Raw genomic sequence first — 16,861 nt, 5'->3', positions numbered from 1 at the left:
TGAATAAATCATAACAAGAATAAACAACGTCAACAAGTATAAACATGTAACAATGTAAAGAACTTTTTATTTTCTTGTCTATTTATAGCGGGAAATACTCTATCATATAAGTTTTTCCATTATAATTTAGGATACAATTCACGTTCAGACATTTCATTACGAACTTTATGTTTATGTTACGAGAATAGTCCTTTCGAAATGGGTTTCTTTTTTAAAAATGACACTTTTTCGTGGTTTCACTTATGTACGTAAAAGTACCACGCGTGCGCCTGTTACGGGAAGCTGTGAAAAAGCGGGAAATATCGGGAAATGTAGTCAGTAGGACGGGGAAAATCGAAACGCGCGCTTTGGAAATATCCGAACGGAATTAAACGCGTTACGTGTTTGTTGACATTGCGTTGCGATTCTTTTGTTTATTTTTTATGTCGACTCGATGAATCTGTTTTCGCGATCAAAATGACAAGATAAAAGTCGACTTGCTTTTCTATAGTTGGTGAGTTTATATTAATTTGTATATAATTACGGTTTTGTTGCATTGCTGCGTGTGATATATATATATATATATATATATATATATATATATATATATATATATATATATATATATATATATATATATATATATATATATATATATATATATATATATATATATATATATATATATATATATATATATATATATTGTTCTTTTTAGTGTTTTAAAAATATATTAATACTAAATTAATAATTAATGTTAATAATATATTATTACATTTGGATTATTACATTAAATTGTTCAAGCACAATACTTGTTCTAAAGGAAAATAAATACAAAAAACTGTTTTGTTTCTTCGAAAATCATAAAATATAATATGTAATTCTTTTGGAATATTATTTAATGGATTTCAATAAAGCTTGCAAATTTGAGCTGAACGCGTATATTTAAGGTATATGAAATAAATTGTTATATATGTTTAAAATATGAAATATCATCGTGACACTTGGAAACTGGAATACATATTGCTTCAGCGAAGAAAACGAGTACATTCTGTATATCTGGAATAAAATTGTCCTTAGTTTCTTTTCTGTAGAACTAGGTATGGTTTATATTTATATTTTTTGGAAAATTGATGAAGAAACTCCTTATAAAGACTTCTAGCAAAAGTTACAATATAATACAATTCTTTAGACATTACTTTATAATATAATATTATATTGTTATTTGATATTAACATCTACATCAATACTACAGACTTATTTTAACTTACAATAAAATGAAATAAAATAAATTCTATTTACTCAATTAAATACATATTATTTTGACAAAAGTTTTATTTTTTTTGTAATATACCTAATAAATAAATATAATTATTGAATTTGATCTAGGAGGCAAAAGCAAAACGAACGTTGAAACGACAAAGTCCTTATTGTATATGCTTGTCTGTGAAAAAGCTAGTTAAATCTTAGATGTAATATATGTAGAATAAAGTGGAAAATAGAAACATTTGTTCTGGAATTTTTAGAGCTACATACCAGTTGGGTGTTTGTTTATATTTGTCGCAAATGCTCGTTTTATTTTCTTGACATTTTTGAACCACTCAATTTTCAGAAAAAGGAATGTAAAGTTGAAAAAAGGCTTTATTGATTTGATATCTTTATTAATTAATAAGAATATTATTTAAATTAAACAGAGGAAGAAAAATATTTTAATTTTTTTTTTATGAAATTCATGTGCTGAAATAGCATAAATTGTTACAATTTATTAAGGTTAGTGATGGGTATTTATATAAAATAATTTGTTTCTAGGTCATAAGTCCTAGTTTCTGTGATTACATCGCCACCGGATATATATATATTAGGTAAGTACATAATTTAAGAACATGCGAGTTGAATAAAAAAATCTTCTTGAATTTAGTTCCTTAATCATAATTTTGTTAACTATTTTGAAACTATTCTGAAATAAAATTATTCTAGTACCATAAATAATCAAAATAAATTTCAAAATAATAATAATAATAATAAAAAATTAGCTCGTATATTATTAATAATTTCAAAACTGAACAATATTTTCAAAAGACATATTTTCTTAAAAATTTAGCATATTTGGCTTAACTATTAAATTACATATATATTATAATAATAAATATTATTCAATAAAATTTAAAAATCTAATAAAATCTACTCACATATAAAAGAATTATCATTTATTTTCTTATTTTATTCATGTATTCCATCAATTTAAATTATATGGCTGGTTTCCTTAATTTTTCCATTATTCCATTCCTATAACCCAATAAGAGATCTTCGACATATTTTCCATCACCAATAAAGAACAATCAATATATCAGCCTTTTTTGACGGAGGAATAACTTATTTACTTATAGTCCCAAATGAAAATGGGTCGTTTTTTTTTCTTATTTTTATTTATTTCGCTCTTCCACGTAGTTTAATATCACATCATTTAAATGCTGTACTGTAAAAAGTCTGTAATATTAATAGTTTTTTTTTATAATTAACAGTCTTTGAAAGATTAACTTTTAATCCGGTACGGTACATAACTATATAAATCTATGCATTTACATAGCAAATATTATTCTAATTGTATTATATATATATATATATATATATATATATATATATATATATATATATATATATATATATTATATATTATTGATATTATTCTAAACAAAATTTGCGCAGAAAAATCTTAATAACCTTTACAATTACTTTTAATACAATGATATACCCTGTCCAATAAAATTTTTGTTTTTTTTTAAACTCGGCGAGGATTTTTCTCTCTTATTTTATAATTATAAAGTCTGTTAGTTAAAAAGAGATCAAATGTTGTCATGTAACCGAATCAGCCCATAAAATTTTATTTGTTTTGTACTGGAGGGCTATGTTGTCAAATATCTTCACATTACAATTATCCAAACATTACGACGTGCTGACGCCAGTTGGCTGTTTTATTGTACAGGTGTCGTAAGAATAATTTGTATTGCTATCATTTCTTAAATAATAATAATTTTTCCAGTTTTCACAATGACCAACATGATAAAATACAGAATGTATCCTTAATATTATGAATCTGACGAGGATCTCTGCGGATTTAAAATGTTTAAAATTTCTGTGGTTTTAGTGAACACTTTTGTTTAAAAATTTAGACATATAGATAATTCTAAATATCAAAAACTTAAAAATAGATCAATATCGAGATCAAATATATCATTAGTCAAACGTTCGAATGCTGTTGGGGAATGATAATTGTGATTGTCCATAATGCAAGAAAATTTATCCCAAACACACAAGTAACAAGGCTGGGTAAGATCTATGTCTTCTGGGATGATCTCTAAGGTATGCTTAATGCTGACGACTGTTCGTAATCCACGTGAAGCAGTAGTAACTGCAGTATGGTAAAAAGTAGTTTTAAAACTGATGTTTATCTATATAGTACTAATGAAGCAAAATCACTAAAACATTTTCTTGCAAAATAATCCTTTGTTTTATTTTTCCATGTTATTTCTCGAATGCAACAGTTATAAATAGCAGCAATTCCTGATTAGAGGAGACTAAATCAGACTAATAGTAAATAGAAAAGCCCAGCTAGGATGCAATTAAATTTAATGAAGATCGACAGAGCCAACTAAAGATAATTTTGTTCTAACATTATATAATGGTTACATTATTTGCATTATTGCTTTATGTCATAAAGAAGCATAAATCATAAATAATATAATAAATACGCCTTAAATAGCTTTAAGATACAACATTTGCATACTTGGCTAAAATATATTTTTTTAAATAAATTAACCCTTTAAAAGTTTATGCTACCGTAACGAGCATGTTTTTTAAAGGACAATAGAATTTGTTGAACACTATTCAAAGCTTTACTGACATTGCGACAAAAGTTTTCTTGCAGTGTAGCCAAATTTATCTTCATTATATTGATATTGTTCCTTTTGAACGCATTTTGGGTTTATATTCTAGCCAATTTATCATCCATTTAAACTCGGTAACAACTCGATAACTTTAAACATTGTAACTCGGTGAAAAATAGGTTAATTTTCTAAAAAGAACAATATATGTTCATATAAAAGAAATAAAAGCTCTATGTGTGCTATTGTATACATAGTTAAAAATCCGGTATATCCGGTAATATTTTTAATACCGAAGGTGCATTATAATGAACTTTTGCTTATAATTTAGCCACGAAAATGATGACCAAAACAAATAAATAACAAACGTACCATATAAACTTAATGAATCAATCAAACAAGATCGCGTATCTTCGCATAATGATTCAAATAAACGAAAAAATGTATCGAAGAGGTGATTCTAATGATCTAGATATTGGACGTCGCCAAACATTTCTTCAAAATTGCATACATAGTTAAATTCCATTTACTCTGTAGCTAGACATTACATATTTTTAGAAGCTCAGCAAAAATTGAGCTCTGAAAACTGATTGGGGGTTTAAAAGTATCCATTGTGTAGTCCGGATTTTGCCTAATTGGACTATCCTTTGGTTCGGTCTCTCTAAACTGATTCTTAATAGTATAATGTTGCTTTCGAACCATAGAAAAAAAAGATAAAATGAATAAATAAAAGGACACTTTTACGTTTCTTTAATTTCATATCAACTCAATATTTTATATTAACTGTTAATAACTGATGTAATCCCTAGAGCTCGATATATTTACCCAGCCTCTGATGTAAACTTATTACTATATATGTGAAGTGTTTCCTGCGAACATCAAGAAAATACCCTCTTGACTTCCCAATCCGGGAAAAATGCTGACCAGGAAAGTTGAAGAGTTTTGGGATCAAATTGGATGGAGAATTGGGATTCGGAAGATTGTTAATTTACTTAGGGATGGGACGGGGTTTGGTTACTTAAAATAAGAAATTTTTGTTTAATTCTATACGTTTATGTACGGTTCTTGTTGAATTATGTACTATTAATTTACCTACTAATAATAAAATCGTCCGCATAATTTTCTGGTGTATATATTAATAATGTAATTAATTAGTGGAAAACCTTTATATAACGTTATATAATGGGCCCGACAAAAATAATTTCGTTTTTCTTATGTTTGTCAAGGCGAATTTATTCATATACATTTTAAGCACTTGCCAGTGATACGGGAGATGGGCAAATTATTATGAATATCTGACATATACACAATACTTACATATTAATTAGAGCTTTGGCTTTTAAAGCAGCTGCAATTATTTGCGGTATGGATTTGTAGAATGTTTACTTTTATAATAAAGCATTTGCTAATTGCTTTAATGATGTTGGATATGCAGATCAGCTCCTTATTCTCATATTACATTATCGTAGTAAAAATTTCATCGTAGAGATATAACAGGTAAATTGAAAGGATCTTGGTCTGACACATAGATGGCGCTACTAGAATTAAATCCATATGTTTTTAGTTAGCCCTGATCCTAAAAAATACAGTTGCAGCAAAAACTTGTCTTGATGCCGAGTTTTCGGACACTGCCCCATGAAAATCAACCATCAAGGGTTGGTGTGCTAAGTTTAGACGTGGTGAATTGAACACCGAAGGCGGTGAACGCAATGGACGGCCAAAAGTGGTCGTTACCGACGAAAACAGTAAAAAAATCCACAAATTGATTTTGAATGACCGTAAATTGAAACTAAATGAAATAGCAGACACTCTAATGATATCAACTGAACGTGTACATCATATCATGCATGAATATTTGGGTATGAGAAAGGTCTGTACAAAGTGGGTGCCGCGCGAGCTCACTTTTCACCAAAAACAACGACGAGTTTATGATTCGGAGCAGTGTTTGAAGATGATGAAGCATAATAAACCCGAGTTTTTACGTCGATATGTGATAATGGATGAAATATGGCTCCATCATTTCATTCCGAAGTCCAATCCGAGTGGACTGCACACAATGAACCCGCTCCAAAGCGTGGGAAATCGCAACAGTCGGCTAGCAAGGTTATGGCATCTGTATTTTGAGATGCGCCTAGAATAATTTTCATTGTCTACCTTGAAATAGGAAGGACCATCAACAGCGACTACTACATAGCGTTATTGGACCGTCCGTTAAGGACGAAATCGCCGAAACACGGCCGCCTATTCAGGAAAAAGTTGCTGCTGATTCACCAAGACAATGCACCGTGTCAAAAATCCATGAATTGGGTTTCCAATTGCTTCCAGATCCACCGTATTCTCCAGACCTGACCCCCAGCGACAATTTCCTGTTCTCAGATCTCAAAAGAATGCTCGCTGGAAAAAATGTTTCGTTGAATGAAAAGGTGATCGACGAAACTGAGGCCTGTTTTGAAGCAAAGTACAAATCGTATTTCAAAAATGGTATCCAAAAGTTGGAGGGTCGCTATAATCAGTGTATTACCCTTGAAGGGAATTATGTTGAATAAAAACACTAATTTTGCCAAAAAAATATGTTTTACTATGGTAGGCCGGGGACTTTTCAATTGACCTGTTACATTATTATTAATTAAACGGAAGCAGTCTTGCTAATATGGAACAAGATGTACTATATTGAAACTTCTGAGATATCGTAGTAATGGAGCAAGATATGACGAAAATAACTGATATGACAATAACTAACTGTGTATTCATTTTCTACGTTTGTGTTTATTTATCTGTTCTAATAGGAAAAAGCCGAAATTACCTTTTCTCCAACATTATACGTAATATTGTATCTCGTCTGTTAAATAACGAGATGATGTAAAATATTTACTTATAAAATACCGGTAAATGCTGTTGACGATTCGAAGACGGAATTATTTACTTTTTCAGATTCTTCGGATTCTGAGAAGCGACGTGATTTTTGATATTTAAATATCCTTCAAATAAGTAAATCTTAATTAAATGTGTATCTTGGCCATTTTGTTTCTAATATGAATGTTTGTAATATAATTTAGATGATTTCATTATTGACATCTTAAACATTGAACTGTAGATGTTTTTTTTAACAGTTAATGTTTTATTATCCTTTTATAACAAATTTAACACTATTCGTGAATTTATAGATGTGTGTAATGCCTTTGAGTTGAACATACACAAAAACAAATATCAAATGGCTTAACAAATCATTAGTCTGTAAATAAATAATATAATAACTAAGTTAATTTAGTGTAACCTTTCACAATTTTTTAGTTACTGTGTACGTTAAGTGATCAAAACGCTATTAAAACAGATTAGGCTGAATTACAAACTTGCTTTGGTTTACCAGTAACGCTGCTTAATAAGTGTCTTCACTGAATGTTGAAGAGGATTTGGTGAATGAATTCAGTTGCCAGATGGGGTAAATTAAATAGCCCTTAATGCTTATATTATGTATTTGCGGAATATATATATATATATATATATATATATATATATATATATATATATATATTCGAGGGATATTATTTAAATCTTGAGTCTAAAAAAATATAATTTGTTATTAAGTTAATATAATAATTCATGTTAATAGTCACACTTCTTTAATATATCTATATCTATAAGCAAAACAAATGGTTTTAAATAATGAAGGAATGTAAGAAGGTTATGGACCAAAAATGCTAAACTATCAATAATAATATCAAAAATAAACTATCAAAACGTCCGATAACATCTCACAACACTTAGTGTTGCCAAAGCTCAAATTATAAATAACGTTTTTAATTTTAATTGAAAAATATATATAATCATGCCAAAATAATTTGTTTAAATTGACTTATAAATCATAATATAAATATATGTCACCACTGAGTATTTGGCTTCAGATACTGTATATAAATTCAATATATATTATATACAATTCTGGGAACACGTCTTAATATTGTTTACTAAGATTTTTATATTCTGCTCGACATTTATTTGTCTGTTAATAATTAATTTTTAGCATTTGTTATGGTTAACAAATAAGGTAGTATCATACATGACACATTACATCTTTAATAGCTAGACGTTATATATAGAGGTAACCCTCTACGAAAACTTTAAAGTATATAAAGCTTTAGACATCGACATCATTTTTAAAAATCTGAATTCACAACATATTACTTTGGAACTTATTTGAAACTATTTTCCAAGTAACTATAAAGTCTTGGAAGAAACAACCATCTGCCGGACAGAGTTGAACATCAGCTACAGGTCTTAGTGCTAAGGTAGAGCATTTAGTAATAGTAATATTAAAATTCAACATAATGCTTATCAAGCCATGTTTCTTCCTAATTAAAATGAGGTTTATTAAATACTTTTTGATCTATTGTTTCGAAAATTTAAAAACATTAGTTGTTCCGTTATGAAATGGATGCTCTACATACATATTTAGATATTTTAGCTATTCTCAGGACAATTCTTCAATTGATTTTTAAAATCATAATAACTGCAGTTAGATTAATTATTAATTAAAATTAAATAATTAAAATTCGCTAAAATTAACAACATATTACAAATTTTCTATATTCATCTCTGTACGCTGCACTTGGACATACAGGTAGAATGTTAAATAACTGAAGTAAATTAAAATTTTACTTACTTATAGATTTTTATTACGCATAGACATTTCCTCTATATATAGTGAGGTCTTATTATGGGACACACTTTCAATATTTACCACAAATTTTCGCTCTGACATTCAATGCCTGATTAATTTCGGTTTGTAGGTATTTTTTTGTAGGTCAGCGTTGAAAACCTTCGCTCTGACACGTTGGTTCATTTTAATCCCCAACAAAAACCAACTGCCAGATAAAATTCAAAAATTCGATTAAATGAAACTGATTGAAAATTTTATATATAAAATTCCTCTTTGGTTAACGAATCCAATTATTTTTATTTTTTGATGCAATGTAACATCACTTTGGTTTTAAGATATTTTTGTCGAGTTCTAATTATAACAAGCTCTTGTTTTTTTAATGGCGATGCTGCTCAATGTGGTCATTGTTGGTTTAAAAACAAAACCGCGATGACGTATTGATGGGAACGTAATTACTAGTGTTAGGAACAATTGACTGAAATCGACTATCGACTGTTCAGTAAATAACTGCTTTTTTCTATCGACTATTTCAGTAGCTATTTTTGGTTCGACTGTTTTTACTAGTAACTGTTTTCAGTCGACTATTTTCAGTCGCTATTTTCGTCCGACTGATTTTATTACTATTTACTATCGACTGTTTCAGTCGTTTACTTTTAGTTACTATTTTCGGTTCTACTAGTTCATTCGACTGATTTTTAATGTTCTGGCCTTCCGTCCTAGCCGCGACCTTGAAAGTAACGCGCCGCATTTATGCTTGTATAGATTTATATGTAATATATGTGTGTTTATGTTTTTTTGTAGTTTGCTTGTGAATAACTGTATATTGTAAATTAATATAGCAGCATTTTGGAACGTTTTCGAAAAAAAATTAAATTGTAAATGATAAGTAGTAAGATACTTTTGACTGGCATAATAGGTAATACTTTTAAACATCACATATAGCCTGTCCAATTAAATAGCCAATATATGTTATAAAAGATGGTCGAATAAAATGCCAAATGTATTTTGTGAAAATGTAAAATTCGTTTTAAATTCGGAGCAGATTTTTTCTTCTTATTTTGTCCTGGCTAAAAAAGACAGAATACTGTCTGATGCGTCACAACATGTTACCGCATCAGTGTAAAAAATTCGTTTTGGTCATGTTGCAAATGTCCAATTCTTAAAAATATTAGTGACAACAATTAGAGGTTATAAACCGGCAAACGTTGTAAACTAAAAGTCAAATTTGTTGCGACATTATTGATGGATGTTTTATTGAACTGGCATATATACTTTAGAATTCACAATGAATTTGACAAATACATTATTTTAATGATTTAATACCCGAATTCGTTATTTACTTATTACATATTAACGTCGCATTATGTCAGTGAAATTATAACAATAAGTCAAGTCCCTTTTTCCTTCTTTCTGGGCAACCCATGTATTTGTAACTTATATCTATATTTATAGGATTTAAATAGGAAAACATTTCCAAGCGGCATATAAAATGCACATTTCCAAACGTATTGAACGTGATTTTATAGATATTAGGTTTCGATATATTTCTCCATCCATACGATAACAAAGGATGCAATTTTGACAGTGTAAATGTATCTTTGGCTATTCTAAGAAAACGAAAAATACAAATATCAAAAATATGCATAACTTGCTATATGTTCGAACATAAAAATCCTGATATTGACATGACTGAAAACTGAATATCATCCTTATAATATTACATGGAAATGTCTGACAAGAAACTAACATGAAAGCCGTGTAACTAAAACAGCCATATCTTCGAAAATAATTTCAAAAAATCCTCTTTGAAAAAATACCATGTTAAGCTTTGAAAATATGAGAATAAATCGAATTTCTAGACTAGAACACCTCTTCAATCTAATATAATTAAATTTTATATATTAACTGATAATCAATTGATAATTTATATTTCCCTATATTTAAATTAATTCTAATTTAATGATACAAATATTGATTAAATCATATAATTATTTTTCTCTCTGTTCAAAGAGATTATATGTCAAAATATTGAAGCACGTTGCTGTTGATCATCACTACATAGTATAAAACAAAGTCACCTTTTCTGTCCCTATATCCCTATGTGCGCTTAAATCTTTAAAACTACGCAACGGATTTTGATGCGGTTATTTTCATTAGATAGAGTGATTCAAGAGGAAGGTTTATATGTATAATACATGCATAATATACTAAGGCAACATTGCTAATTTTAGAGGTTTCTAACGTATTAAAGGTAAATTAACCTATTTTTTAGGCTTATTTAGCAATTAGCAAAAACGCTGCCTAACCCTACGAGTTAGATCAAATTAATGTACTACAGTATTGTACACCATAAAAAGGTCTACAAAAAAGTCCGCGATGGTATATGTTTATCTTTTAGGGATAACCCACATTAACCATTTTTATTGTTTACTTTTTACGTGAGAAAATGGCTTATTTACGAAGCTATTTTAAGCAATACGGCATTAATCCTTATCGAATTAAGTACCTTAAATACAGTGTGCAATTAATATAGATCAATATGGTTCCTTACAGCATGTAAATTAAACAAATATTTTCGGAGATATTACAAATTTAAAATTTGCGTTTAAAAATGTGTAATGTAATAAAAATTGTATGAATTTAGATATTCCAAAGATAGCAGGAAATCTTCATAGTAAGTATAGGGGAAGAGGAATTGTTTTACTCCAAATTTAATGCGTGCAGGCCAAGGGCAGTAATGAATGAACCAAAAATACTGGATCGATTTTAATCATGTTTTCATTGAGTGACATAGGCATATATATTTTATACCCGTGCAAAGTCGGAGCGGGCCGCTATGTTTTTATATACAGCGTTCATATTTTTTCTGTAGTGTATTTAATTTAGTATCAGCATTGCACCCGTGCGAAGCCGGGGCGGGTCGCTAGTTACATATAAAAGTATCCTTCGCGCTTCTTTCTAACTCATAAATGTCTTTACACCGTTAATCTATTTATAGAGAATGTTATTCATAATCCGATCAAAATAACGTCATCTATATTTTTCGCAAATATGCAAATTAAATAACGTCGTCTTGTGTACAGTTTCGGGCAATTGACAACAATTAAACTTGAAACCAGTTCATTAAGCTGACACACGCTAAAATTAATAATTTAGGAAGAATTTTTTATAATCTCTTTTTTAAAGTCTCGTTGTTTAGTTTGGTATTGTGTAATTCAGTAGTTCTTGTTGCTTTCTTATATCTTTTCTTATATCTCTACATCTCATTCTGCCCGTCTTTATTACACCTCTGACTCTTTTGAGGTATTACAGTTTATCGTACTTATTTTTATAAAATTAATTTTACTGTTGGTCTGCTTGCTATCTACTTCGTGGTTTTCGGCTGATTTTTATTCAGATATTTTTTTCTGATTTTCCTTTGTTTTAATTCGATTCTTACTTCCTCGGATCACTATGCTGTTTGTTTTTGGCTAGATCTTCTTTTGTTACAAATTGTAACAAAAGAAGACATGATATTGTAGCAAAGTAGGAGAGATTACATTCTTGATATTAAATCGTCTGTCATCTTCTCCATTAATGTTTTTTGGAGCTTTGACAGAGATTAATGGCACGCTTTTTTCTCCATACATTTGATTGTTTCTCTCATATCATGGAACTTTCGAAGGACTCAGAATCTAATGGCCCTGATAATATCTAGATTATTAGTAGAGATTGACATAATTACATTATCGGACATTAGTAGAGATCGAATATAATAGAGAATTCCCATTCTTATTAAGGGTTTTAATTAAAATTTAAATTTCGAAAAAATTGAATACTGCATCTAATATATTATGAAAATTATTATATACGTACTATTCATTTTTTATTTATTGAAATTGAGTACCTCAATATGTCGTTGAATTCCACTAGATTGAACAATATTGGCTTGGAATTTTAGAAAATTTGCCGACTGAAGTGCATAGCAGAATTACAAAGCGAACTTGATCTACGCGGATGCATAATTGTCAAAATTACCAATTCAGTTGTCCTGTATTTTACGTGTGATTGGTATTATCGGTTTTACATTATTCAGAACGTAACTGTGCGAATATATACTAGATTGTGCAGTAATTTCAGTAAGTACCATCTATCGGTCAACGGTAGAACAAAATATCTGACGTCATTTAAATATTAGGTTGAGGATAAGTTAATTTATAAGGACGAGGAAAAATAATACCCTGGAGATTTTCCTGTTGACAAAAAGTCATAAAATAAATTTTAGAAAAAATTTGACCATTATCAACAGCTATTTTTAATAAATTATCTTGGTTCTAAATAGTATCTATAAGAATTGATTAGAACGAAGATGTATTTGCCATAATACATGCAAAATATTTTTCTTAAAAACTTTATAACAATTTGTCTTTTAATGTAATAATGTCGTTTCACAATGAAGCCCAATTATTTTCATTCTCAGTATTGAATGAATTAATTTTACTTGCATTACGTTAATTTTTTTATTGTTTAAAATCAGACAGTATTCATATTATACTGTAATATATATGTGTAAATTTATACTATCTAAGAAGCACGACAATATAATTTGATGGCATGGAAACTGTCAAAGGCAAAAATCATGTTAATGATAGGTTTGGGTAGAAATCAAAGTAATATATTATTACACAGAATTTATTTCGAGAGTATAGTAATTTTATTTCCATTTGTTATATGCTAGAACATATGGAGACCATTCTATGATTGTTACATAATTATTTTCTGTTATAATGAAATTTATTGTTTCATATCGTATTTTCCGTTTTAAGTAAACATAATTTTTATTCTTAATTATATAATTGTTGTAGAATATAATATATTGTTGACCACCTTCGAAAATTTGTCCTTTATTTCAGCCCAAGTTGCTTTACTCGACTCCTTACAGATCTCAAAACTAGTCACTGGAGGCTAGATATGATCTATACTAACATAATTATAATTATACCAAAAATCAGATATCAAATATTTCGATGTATATAAACATTATATATTTATTAACAAAAATATTTAACGTTGTTTTTTAAATTACGTATAATTATATTGCATATTTGGATCAAATCATTTATATAAATATTTCTTGGTATAACATTTTAATATAATCCGAATTTTTAGATCTCTAATTTAGATTCTCTTGCATTATTATCTTCTGTATACAAAGAAAGCAACGTTGCGTAAATATTCAGGTCACCTTTAAAATGTAATGTCGAGACATCTAATAAGAAACATATCTTGTGTCAAATATAACAAAACCATAATTTAAGATATCATCAGGAGTAAAAGGAGAAGGTCTGAACATTTATGCTGTTTATTAACTTTTGTATATTGTATATTTATTTATTATTATAATTTCTTGTTCTTGATAAGATGAATTATATAAATGTTGTTACATACATTAACAATATTCAATTACTAATTAATATTATGATGTTAACGCAGTTCTTAAATGCATTAAATAGTATAAACTTATATATTCTCAGTTTTATTTACTAGCAGTGCTACTTTTTTAATTTCAATATTTCTTTTAAGTTCCTTTTTATTATATCTAAATATTCAAACTTCTTGATATAATATTAATTAAATTGCGTCTGAACATTAATTTAACTATTAATGTAAAAATGAAATATTTATATTCTATAGAATAATTTTGTAGGTCTGTAAACATATATGTAACAAAACAACAAAACGAATGAATTGTTTCACATTGTTCTGTTATTTTTTGTTCTAATTTGTCGCACTTCCAGAGTGTTTTGTACGTGTCAGGTTCTTTATTGTTATGTGGCTTGATGATAAAATCACGTCAAATATAATGGGAAAAGACATTTAATATGATATGTATTCTTTTTTTCCGAACAATGGATGCTAGCCATACTTTTTTCATTATTATGTTTTTGATGAACAACAGTTATAGCAGAATCAATACATTTTGCGTTTAAGTGCGTAATATTTAATAGTAATCATTTTAAAAACATTCTACCTTTATTTGTTGTATGTTGGATTAATGTAATATACGTAATATATGTATTTTCTTCTTATGTTCTCTTGATTTAGAGCATATATGTAATTTATGTTTGTGGAGAGTGTAAAACTCGAAAAGTAGATAGATGGTCTTTAGATTGCTAATTTGTAGGTTGAATACTGTGATTCGGAATCCACGTATGTTCATTTTATATAAACCGTAGTTGGTAAAAATAGATTAATGTAACAAAAAATGTGTATCATATTTGTGATTCCAGAGGTTCCAGAATAAAGTGTTGCGAGTCATCGTCCATGCCCCATATTATGTGTCCTACGAACTGATTTAGCGCGATATCCCTATAGAACTCATAACGAGTGTAATTCGGAGTGTTAGTGCGAAGTACTCTGAAAGACTATTAGTGCATCCCAATGCAATCGCCAAACAGTTAAATGTGCGCGATGACAGTGAAGCGCGTAGGCTCAAACGCAAACTACCATACGAACTGGTTAATAGACACATAGAGTGAGATTTAATATGAGAGATGTGAGAATAAGTTAGGAGAGACTAAGTTAACTAAGTTAGAATAGTATCTAGAATTAGATTTAGATTATAAGTTGTACAATAAATCACTTACTGAAGTGATCTTCTATATGGCAGGGTAGTTATATTATATAATAGAAATCACATAATAATAATTATTGCCCACGGGCAGATTAATGACGTTCTAGGAGATTAATGAAAAAACATATTTGTGACACACTAATTGAGGAATAAAAAAATGAACAAAATTATATTATACTAAAGGTTTGAATGATGTAAAATTAGACGTAAAGAGAGTGTTCATTTGAGAAGAGTGAGAGTGCAATTTGATTCCATACTGCAATTTGAATTTTATATCTGTATGTTACAATTTTGAGTAACAATAATATTAAATTTTTAAAGTGCGTATTTGGTGCGTTCCCTTTTCTTGTTCTGGTTGATATTCTTTTGTTCCTGGTACCGCTTCTTGATAAGTCTATAGTTTAATGTTTTCACATTACCCACAAACTTACTATAAACTTCTTTAATGATGTGATATCTAAGATATGATATCGAAACTTTTCGAATTATCGAAACCTTTTACTCCTGCTATATGTTCATCTCTGCTTCGAAACTGTGATTAAACATCAACTTATGAATACTGGACCCAAATCTCTAGAGATTCATTCTTGATTTTTTCTCATTTAGTGTAGTGATACAGTATCAAAAAATGAGTTTTATAGTTAGCTTTTATAAAAGTATATTGAGATTTTCGTAAGTTTCATATTCCAAGAATAATAGACAAAAAAGTATCAGCATTTCCGTCATCCAGCAAATTTGTATTTGACATCGAAAAATTAAAAAGAGAGAGATTTTCATTATTATTTTTGGTATTACCACACCAAATAACACAGAACGTCTGTGTTTATATTGTATACGTCTGCGAAGGAAGCTGGATAAAACCAATAATACGCGTTTTTCCTACTTTCATGTTCGATTTATTGATTACCGGACATTACAATTGAGACCTCGAGGAAATCGTATTGTTAACAGTGAGAAAAATAATTCTCAAAAATAGTCGTTGGCATTGGTGTTTCAGTTCAGTTTTAACGGTCAATTAAATTTTTATTACCTATTGAGAAATGAAGATGTATGAAACAGATTTTCCAGAACAAAACGTTTCAAGGTAAAGTGAAGACAATAAAACCGAGATGATTTAGTAAATCTTGGCAAATCTTGGAAAAATATTGTGAATTGCTAAGAGAATAATATTAAGTTGTTCAATAATTTTTGTTAGTTGATAACCAGAAATAATTTTGAACCATGAAAATATGTATATTCACTATACAAGTTCATGTGGCTTAATTGGCTTTATCTTTTGATTTCCTGCATGTTGTCCAGTAGCTTTATTGCTTCCACATCGCTGCAATTTAATAACGTTATTTCATGTTTGAATTTGATTTCGAAGTCATAGCGCGGTTCTTCGTTGGTTACGTAGCGATAATCATTAAAAACTAATGGAAGAGCTCCATTTTGTCAGCGGTAGATTACCAGTTGTTTCGTTGTTTTACTCCAAACTCTTTTTGAACCCTATAAGTCCAAATAGGTTTTTGTCCAAACGTGCTATCGTGATTGATGCTGATATATTTTGCTGATTCTGTTTGAGAAATAGGACATCCGTTAATTAATATAATTAGTTTTTTTGTGATTTTGTCGCAACACAAAATTAGCATGGACAAATTTGGAGCTACTAAAATTACAGTCCATCTTGTTCACTGCTACTTGTACTTTTTTGTATGTCGTCGGTAAATGTTCCAATAAATGTTTCTATTG

General features: G+C 28.8%; 1 protein-coding gene across 1 annotated transcript in view; it reads left to right on the top strand.

Annotated features, from left to right (window-relative positions):
• Nucleotides 1–313: 313 nt before the first annotated feature.
• LOC143196431 (ras-related and estrogen-regulated growth inhibitor) overlaps nt 314–16,861 on the top strand; it is a 45,169-nt gene continuing 28,621 nt past the window's right edge. The window contains exons 1-2 of the mRNA XM_076404105.1: nt 314–493; nt 1,789–1,841. The gene's annotated coding sequence lies outside the window, so the exon portion shown is untranslated. The remainder of the gene's footprint in view (nt 494–1,788; nt 1,842–16,861) is intronic.

The sequence above is a fragment of the Rhynchophorus ferrugineus genome, unplaced genomic scaffold, assembly GCF_030347505.1.
Source record: "Rhynchophorus ferrugineus isolate W39M unplaced genomic scaffold, kcgeb_rfMv2 rfM4, whole genome shotgun sequence".
Classification (NCBI taxonomy): Eukaryota; Metazoa; Arthropoda; class Insecta; order Coleoptera; family Curculionidae; genus Rhynchophorus; species Rhynchophorus ferrugineus.
This window is presented reverse-complemented; position numbering and strand designations above follow the sequence as displayed.